Here is a 9474-nt window from a genome sequence, read left to right on the forward strand (position 1 = left end):
TTTTGTAAGGTTATTTTGTAATTCAGCATCAGAATCTGATAGCCCCTCTCCTCCGCTGATTAATTAAAGCTGCAACAGTTAAGTGCATGAAGACTCCAACATTCTACACTTTATTATAATTATTATTATTTTTCTAATTAATGAAGTGCATTTTTTCTTTTTGGAAACTTCAGTGTAATCATATTATTCACACTAAAAACAGCATAGAGCAATGCATACGTGCGCAAATTGGTACACACCTTTTTAGTTCCTGAATGAATTTGTGGTTTTGAATGAATCAGTTTCACTGAATGATTCATTGAAGATGTTTCAATGGAACTTGCAATAACTGCAAGAAAATCCCCACCACTAATTCACAAACAGACAGTATGTCTGGAAGACGCAAACAAACATAAGCGCAGTGTTACAAACAATGAAAAGTGCCAGTGCTGTTGTACTAAATACTGGCAAACAAAATGTGAGTTTAGGAACAAACTGTTAAATAATAAGCTGATGATTATATAACTTAAGCTCAAAAATAAATGTAAGTCATTTCCTCTTTGGATTTGCAGTTGTATTCTTTAGCTTTGTAAGAATGTAACATGTCAAGTACAGCAAGCCAGTTTGCTTCATCTTAAGAACAAAAAAAGACATTTAACTATCTAAAACCCCCAGCGAATCAGCTGGTTTGGATGTTTAATAAACAAAAACATTATTTGCTGTACATCTAGTTCCCTTTTCCTTGTTCCTCTGTGTGTAGATGTCAGAAAATAGTAAAATAAACAGCATTGTTGCCTTAATCAAAGCCACAGTGTGGAAGGGCCTGGTCCTTCTCTCTCTCTCTCTCTCTCTCTCTCTCTCTCTCTCTCTCTCTCTCTCTCTCTCTTTCAATTACACACATACACACAGCAGTCCAGTAGGCACCAGCAGCACTTAAAGCCACTCCCGTGGTTTCTCTTACTGGATTCCTCAGAGTTTTAAGGGCACAAGCTTTTCCACAAATTAGACTAAAAGAGCAGCACTCTTTCTTTCTCTTCTTTTCTGCTCTCTCTTTCCGTTTTCTTCCTTCATTTAGTCCCTCGAATGCAACTGTTTATGACTTTCATTCTACCAGATACATGCGGTAGTTCGCCTGTTACTTACAGTAATGAAATCAGTTTGAGACTGTACACGTCTTCAGATGTTTACCACAGAATCTGGGAACACAATTGCATTATTATCTATAAACGCTTCCCCATGAAACTGAAAACCAAACTTTCAGTTTCCTGCAGTGAAGTGTATTCATAAGATCGATTGTTTATCAAACAAAAAAGTAATTGAAGATTTTTTGTAAAAATGCAACAGATGGGTGTGGCCACTGTGACTCAGATATCAGAATGATTGAAGAGGGCGTCCAACATCTGGAAAGTCCATGTGTGGGGGTTGGTCCCTGGGGCTCTCTGGACATTTACAGCCCAATTACAGTGGCTGCCTCTGGGCTCCTCTCTCTCATTACCCGCATTGCTCTGGAGCCTGGCCCTCATACCAGCTTCATTCTCTCCCACAGAAATGTCAAAGTCTTCTGCACAAAAAAGCCCTCCACAGACTAATGCCGGGTAATTCGCCTCTTACAATACTGTAATTATATGCTGGATATCATATCTGGAATGAGTGTGCGTCTGTAGATTTATGAAAAGGAATACTGTGTGTGCGTCAGAGTACTGAAATGCAATTGTTTATGAAAAGTATGTGCACAAATGAACACACACACACAGAGAAAGTCACAAATGCACACAGGTATTTTAGTGTGGAGACAGGCAGTAGTGTGTGCCCCTGGAATGTGTAACCTGACCTCTAAGCTGAAGCTGAATCTGAATCTATTCACTCATCTTTTTTCTGCAGAGAAAGACTCAAAACCCCCTTTTCCCTTCTGCGCACACACACATACGCACACTCTTTCTGGAGTGAAGCTGCAAATAGCCAAGCTGAAAACCACAATAAGAATATTATTTAGAGTCGGGAGGCATTTTCCTCACGGCAATTCTGCATGAGATACAGCCCGAGATAAAGACATGAATGAAAACTACAACACTGCTCTGTCTAATTCCCCTGCAAGAAGCACTTCAGATGTTTGGCAGCAGCAAACTGAGCTCTGTGATTGATTAGCTGGAGTAGAGAAAGAGGGAGGTATTCACAGAACATCTCTGATCTCCTTTGCTCCGCTAAAGTGTTCTTGAAGTTCTCCAGATTCTCTGAGAATAAAGACAGGAATCTTTAGGATATGCAGTGGACGGCATGATTTTGTGCATGCACGAACACACTACTGCAGCATTCTCACACCTCGTGCAACAAAAATTATTTGCAGACTTTTATGAGTATAACACAACATCACTAAGCTACCATAACTATTTCAATTACCCTGTGAAATGTCAAACAACTGTACCTAATTTGCAGAAGGATTGCACTGCAAAGCAGGAGCAGAGAAAAAACTATTCTGCATATAACCAGCAAAAACAGGCGACGTGGACACCTATTCTCCCAAGAGGAGGAAACCCGACACAGGCTTGCCCAGGAGCCCGGGCCCGCAGAACCACCGCCACACTGGGCCAAACCTCAGCCTGGAATCTTGGAAAGACAAGCCAGTGTGACTGCATTTCCTGAGTCCACCCTATTTAAACTCACAATATGGAACATATTAGGAGGGAAAAGAGAGGGATAGAAAGAAAGAGAGAGGTTGTTAACATTGTACATTTTCTGTTTAATAGGCCCCCTTGGAAAAAAACAAAACAAAAAACTGTCTCTCTTACTGCTGATGGGACAGGCTGGTAGAGCAGCATAAAAGTAAAGCCGCTTCTTCACCCCAAATTAAAGCAGCATTACATTGGTTAAAATCACGGAATGCTATGCCTTGTAAAAACAAATGGGACATGAGGGAATGTTGTGGCAAATATACACAGCAGAAAAGGGCATCAAAGAATGACCTCACCAGCTTTTTTTTTTTTTTTTTTTTTTTTTTACAAATTTTTAGTCCTGAGTGATTTACATTCATTTTTGTTTCATTGTGTGCACCCACAATCCACATTGACAAATTTAGAACCAGTCATAAACTCCAAAACCTACTGAGTTGTCAAGCTCACTGGCAACATATAAAACCATGCAAATCCTTTTGCTAAGTATTAGCCTGAATTGGTAAGCTAGCTAGTTTTTTCCAAAATGGCTGCTATGGGGCAAAGAGAGCCAAATGCTGTGAGGTAAACAGCTTACCCCACCTTAAGACACTGAAGTTAGGTTAAACCAGATGTTTTTCATCACTTTATAATCATAACTTTCCACTTGTAGTCCCTAATGGCCTGTTTGACACTGCAGAAAAGCTACCATGCCAAAAATATTTTGACTAAAATGTTTATTAGTTTTAGTAACATTTATTCCTTCTTTCTAAAAGGAAACTTGATTATTAAATTAGTTTCTAAAAGAGGTAAATTATCTTTCAAATTTCACATGGGTTTGAATTAAATTCAGTTAGATGGTCAGTTTATATCCAGATGGTGCATCTTACCCACTAACTCGGGTCGCTTTAGATACTTTCATTGTACTTCTGCCTTTCCCTTATCTTGAGGACCACATAAGTAGAAACTGGCTCATCTTACCCCAGTCTCCACTATGTATGTGTGTAGTTGTAGTATGAATGATATTTAGACATACTACATTTGTTGTCACTGTCACGTGACCTACAGTGTCAATTGCATCAATTAACTGCAATTCACAAATCCTCTCCTGTGGCCACATGGCATAGTACAGTGTCCATCAGAAGTGCACTTAAGTATCTCACTGGAAGTAGCAAGTCATCCGGGTACTTTTTGCCTACTGTCTTATGAATGCTATGAATTCAGACACATTGTTTATCTCACATACTGTTCCCTCACTCTGGATGTAGGCATATTCAGATGTAGGGCTAGTCAGAATCTGCAGTCATTTTTTATTAATCTACACTTATTTTGAAGAAAAATCTAATTGTGCCAAGCAGACATTTAAATGTGGACAAATATATTGAATTAAAGGGATAGTTAATCCCAAAATTACAAATTTTTCATCATTCACTCACCTTCAAGTTGTTCCAGACCTGTATGATGGTAGCCATTGACTTCATACAGTTTTGGAACAACAAGAGGGTGAGTAAATGTTGATAAAATTTAGATTTTTGGGTAAACTATCCTTAAGCTGAGTTTCCTGCCATCTAAATTGAAAGTTATGAATGATGGGTGCAGATATCTGTGGGTAGATCATGTGTAGGCGTAAATTTATCTGGAACGCTCAGCAATTGGAAGTGAGTCATACGAACTGCACTGCAGGAGACTCAACTCACAAATAAGTTTAATACAGGGCATTAAATGAAGGCAATAGTCTTAATAAGTACACACAAATTTGGGGTGAAATTGTATGCTTTAATTATTTTGAACAATTTTTATGGATGCTTTGCTCTGTTAAACAGATTTTATTATTTTACAAAAAATTTGTTGGAACTACATTCTACTCTTACTATTTTATAACAATATGCTAAAAAAATAGTACGCTAATACACACTTGCTAATTCAGCACTCCTCTTTCAATTTAAAAACCATCTAAGACTAGACTAAAAGACTAAAATGACCTAGACTAAAACCTTTGCAATGCATTCTGGGATTACTTTCAGGTTAAAGGAGGCATAAGGCATAATTAAATTGCCTGTCTATTGGAACAGCTTTTACAGAGGTACTGCTTTATGAAGCCTTCTGTCTCTTATTCAATAGCACAACTAAATATGGTAATGCCATATAGAAAAAAAATATTTTAAATATTGCCAAGAGAACTAACAAAACACTGGGCCTCATTCAATCACTAATAATTTCGTACTTGTATAAATACCTTTTACCTTCGATTATGTTGATGTATCTGGATTCCTCAAAATGAGTGAACGCGTGAACACAGCTAAGTTAGTTGTTTGTAATAAACTTGCCAAACCATGCCCATATAAGGGCTTTCCGTACAAGCTTCACTTCCTCTGCTTTGTAGTGTTGTTTCCTGTTTTTGCTTGATAACATGCGCGGCAATGTCTTTACTTACTTTAAGCCGCGGTCACACTAAACCTTGAGGATGCGAAATTTATTCAGACACTGCCACGAAAGAGACTTATCATTATTCTGTTCGTCACAAATCTTCACGTAATACGAATTCGCAGGTTCCCCAAACTTGAATTTTGGAATGCAGCAAAATGCAAAGCTTTTTGGTATAAGCTTGCATTTCCGGTCTCCAGCATTCAAATAATGTAGGAATGTAACTGCCCATCGAAGTATAAATATAAAGTTTAGTAACTGTTTTAATTATGTAATAGGAAGTTCACACCAAAGCTACATTGATAACGACACAGAGGAACAACATTGTTATCGTTCTTGTTGTGAATGGGCCTTTAGTCAAAAAGAATGAATGCTTTATTAATATTTAATAATATTGTATGCACAAAATCTACATAAACACGTGGTGGACCGTCCATATAAAAAACCACCTTTCCTTTCTTTAAAACAAAAGGACTGACAAAGTAATTTAAGTCTGATTCCATTTTAATGGAGCCTTTGTAGGGGTTAACTGAAAAAGGAATGCCTTTCTCATTCTTCAGAAAAAGGGGGGTCTTGGCCAGGTTTCAGGAGCAGGGACACGGCCCACTGTCATGGCTACATGCTGCTGAAAGCAAAGATTTTAGTGGAATCAGGCGCAACGTCTCTGTGTTAAGAGAGAGAGAAAACATTCTAATGTGCTCCATTTTCAAATAGAACCTGAAGACAATGAGTCAGTCTTTAAAATGCAAAAAAAAAAAAAAAAAAAAAAACCTGAGTAGTTTACATCATTGCGTGCGTTAACAAGGAAGCCATTTAAAGGAAATATTCTCAATTAAATTGTGCAGTGACTATAAATGATCAAAGGTCTTTAAAGTTGGTGAACAGCTAAACTGAAACCGCAAAACTAGACAAGGTCTGTTGTGTGTGTTTTTGCCTAAAGAGAGCTTTGAGTGAGGTGAAGGCTCTGAAGATGTACCGGATGATTTATGTTATCAGAAATTTGCCCAAGGCTGTGTGAGTGTGTGTGTGTATTTTTGAGTGAGTGCATGCAGGGGAATGAGAGTGCATTTGTATTTATTGCAGGTTAGACCCAAAACTCTCTGTATGTGTGTGCGTGGAGGGTGTGCTATGGCATTCTTTTAAGCTCTGTGGAAACTCACTAAAATAAATCCTGTGTGTACGTCAGTGAGGCCCCTCTTAACCCTGCAATTATAGAGTGGAGGGAGGGAGCAACGCAAGAACATTGCTGCTGCAATGCTCTCAAAAGCACCTCACGCTTTCAGCACACGCAATTCACCTCTTAGAGGAAACTCTGCAAGGTCAGTTTGATCTACAGCTAAGCTGATATTGTCATAATATTGTCCAATGTACTACTAAACAACACTTGTTGCCCAATCTATTTCTCAAAAGTCAGAAAACATAGATAAGATTCAGAGAGAACAACATGACAGGAAGATGGCATTTTTATCATGCTCCATTATCTGGGGTGTGAATGATGCACCTCAGCCACACCAAGGCAGGTTAATCCGATCTTATGTTTCAGAAAGGGAGGGAACATCTCCGGCATTGTCTTCTCTTAATACTCCAAGTGTGGTCTCATCTCCTGCTCTGTACATCCCAGAACCATCAAGCTTGAAAGCGTGTGCATGCATGTCCTTCTAACTGCTGTCAGGTGAAGTAATTAGAGCGCCCTGAGCCAAGGTGAGAAGACTTCCGCAGGTCTCGCTCATGAGAGAGAGCAAGCAGGAAGTCTTCCAGGCGCTCCGTGTAATCTTCCTTTCTCGCCTGCCTTCAAATGTGCTATTACTCCAGTGTGTTTGTGCCAGCGCCAGATGTGCCGGGCTGGATCAGGTCATCAACTGCAGCAGCAGCTACTGTGCAGTACGGTAATCAGGCAGCTGCTGCTAACTGCTCCTCCGCTCCCTGTCCGTCAAAGGTAAACATGGAGTTTGAGCAGCAACACAATTTGGTTGCTAGTTTGTGCAGTGCAATTCTGTTGAACAGTTGTCATGGAAGTAAAGGCAGGAGAAGTAAACAGTCTACATGAGGCTGTTCTGTTAAGCTTATGTTTTATCATGACTGTGTAAAGAGTGAATGATTCACAGGATGTGACAGCATGCAATAAAACAGCATCTGAACACATTCCAGTGCTGTATCATCAAACACTCTGATAACAGCCTAGAATTTCCTGGGAGTGGTGTAATGGTGATTTTTACAAGAATAAACCTGACGTCTTGATATAATTTCTATCTGGAATTCTCTCAACACATCATGTATTGTGATCTAGTAAAAATCAAGGGAAAAGTGACATTCTGACATCATATATTCACCCAAGTTGTGTTCCAAACCTATGGCTTTTTCCTCACGCTGAACATAAAATATTTTTATTCTTTCATAAAATAGTAAATGGTCACCAAGACTGTTTGAAAGTAAGTCATACAGGTTTAGAGTGACTTTTTTGAATGTACTATTCATTTAACTGTCATGTTCACCAGATTTTCTCCTCAGAAATCTACCAAAAGGTAAATCTTACATGTGTCTTCTCTAGAGTTTTAGAAGAGATTTCATCAGCATCTCACAATGTGGTCATATTTGCCAAGATAAAAGATACATTCCTTGTTTTTACGGTATGTCTTATACTGTATGTTAGCAATGATCTAAATTGGGTCTATTTTTTAATTTTAGGAAAAAAGAGAACAGTTTGACATCGAAAAGTTAAAAGACCTTAATGAAGTCAATTAAGACTTTAAAAATTAAGAGCAATTTATAATAATAAATGTTTTTACTGGTTTACGTAGATGTAAGGCAAAATGCACTTCTGTGAGAGATGGCACAGGACAAGGTGAGTCATAAAGTGAGTCTAAGCCATTGTTTAGTTTATAGAAAGACAAACGTGGGTGGGTACTGTGGGAACCTTTTAAATATCACTTTAGAAGTATAAAATTATAAGTTATCATCAGTGCAACTGACTAATGCATAAGATTAAAAGCAACCGCCTGCACCTGGGGAAGAGATGCTAAAATTCAGGATCAGGAGAAAAACACGTACAAAAAGGTTCCAGAAATATTGCATTCCAGACTGCACACATAATAAAAACAAAACTAATTGTGGTTGGTTTGTTCAGATGGTCTTTTCGTGGGGGCGATTCTGGAATAAGCTTCAACAAAAACCAGACATTATGCTGCAAGCATGCAAGACTTCTCTTGTCATCATTTCAGTTGACTTTCTGGATGATTTGTGACAAAAACAAGTCCATTTTTAGTGTTTAGCAGTAATTACCCTGTATGCAACAGTGGAGCAGACTCAAGGAGGGAGAACATCTTGAACTCTGCGGCCTATGGAATTCATTGAGGGTTTGGCAAGAAGCACGTCATAATCACAAAGCCTCCTAACTATGCTTAAAAAAGTAGTCAGATGCAAACTCGGGACACTCAAGAGCAAGCACGAACACTCAAAGACACTGACTTTTTGAGACTTTTGGAATTATTTAAACGTAGAATCATGCTATAAATCTTGGGTGTTAAAGACCAATTGCATCAAAATCAAAGTTCCTGTGGCTTTTAGTCCATGTGTGTTATGGTTTGAAGCTATATGCTAGTGCACTCCTAAACGCTGACAAAATCTGCTTTTAGTGTGTTTACACAATTAAAACAGTCTTTTTCATTTGGGAAAACCGGGTCTTTGTCAAGAGTGTAAAAAGTACGATTCAGAAGTACATTTCACTGCTCAGATGTTGCTCATTTGAAGCTCAGGTGTTTTTTTCTTTAGTTTTTTCTCAGTTATCAGATCTCAGTTATGTTTCATTGAAGTCTTCAATGAGTTTTCATTGAAACATCATTAACTTGTTTTCTCAAATGCTAGAGGAAATGTGTGAAATTATCAGGGTCTTTTTCTCAGTAGAAAGATCTGAGAAGCAGGAAAATTAAACAGGTCTCCATTACAGAGACACAAGAGTCTCAGTTAAAGAAGAGGGAGAAAGGACATTCTAAAGAACTTTCGTGAGGTGCAAAGGCCACTGAACTGCACATTAACAGGGCCAAACAAAATGGCGTGCTTGGCCCTCACCAGCTCATAGCAGCTTAAGACATCTTTGGCAGCGAGAACGCTCTGAAACCCTGTTAATCAATACCATCCCCGAGGTAGCGGCACACTCGCAAAGCTGCTTACATGGCTTTTCCGTTTTTCCTCCTCCTTTTTCTTTCTCCCCCCTATCCGTCCCTCTCTTACTCACTCCACGCTGGAGCTGCTGAGGAGCAGGACGCGTTCCCAGGCCTGGTAGCTCTTGTTCTCGCTATTTCTCTGGACCTCACCCAGGCCCGGTCTAATTAGGCCCCCTTTTGTACCCGCTGAGATGCCTTGTGTAATCTGTGTACTATATGTCTCAGGCTCTAGCCCTGCCTAGTATAATAGTCTGCCAGTTCCTCCC

The sequence above is a fragment of the Cyprinus carpio genome, chromosome B18, assembly GCF_018340385.1.
Source record: "Cyprinus carpio isolate SPL01 chromosome B18, ASM1834038v1, whole genome shotgun sequence".
NCBI classification, from domain to species: domain Eukaryota; kingdom Metazoa; phylum Chordata; class Actinopteri; order Cypriniformes; family Cyprinidae; genus Cyprinus; species Cyprinus carpio.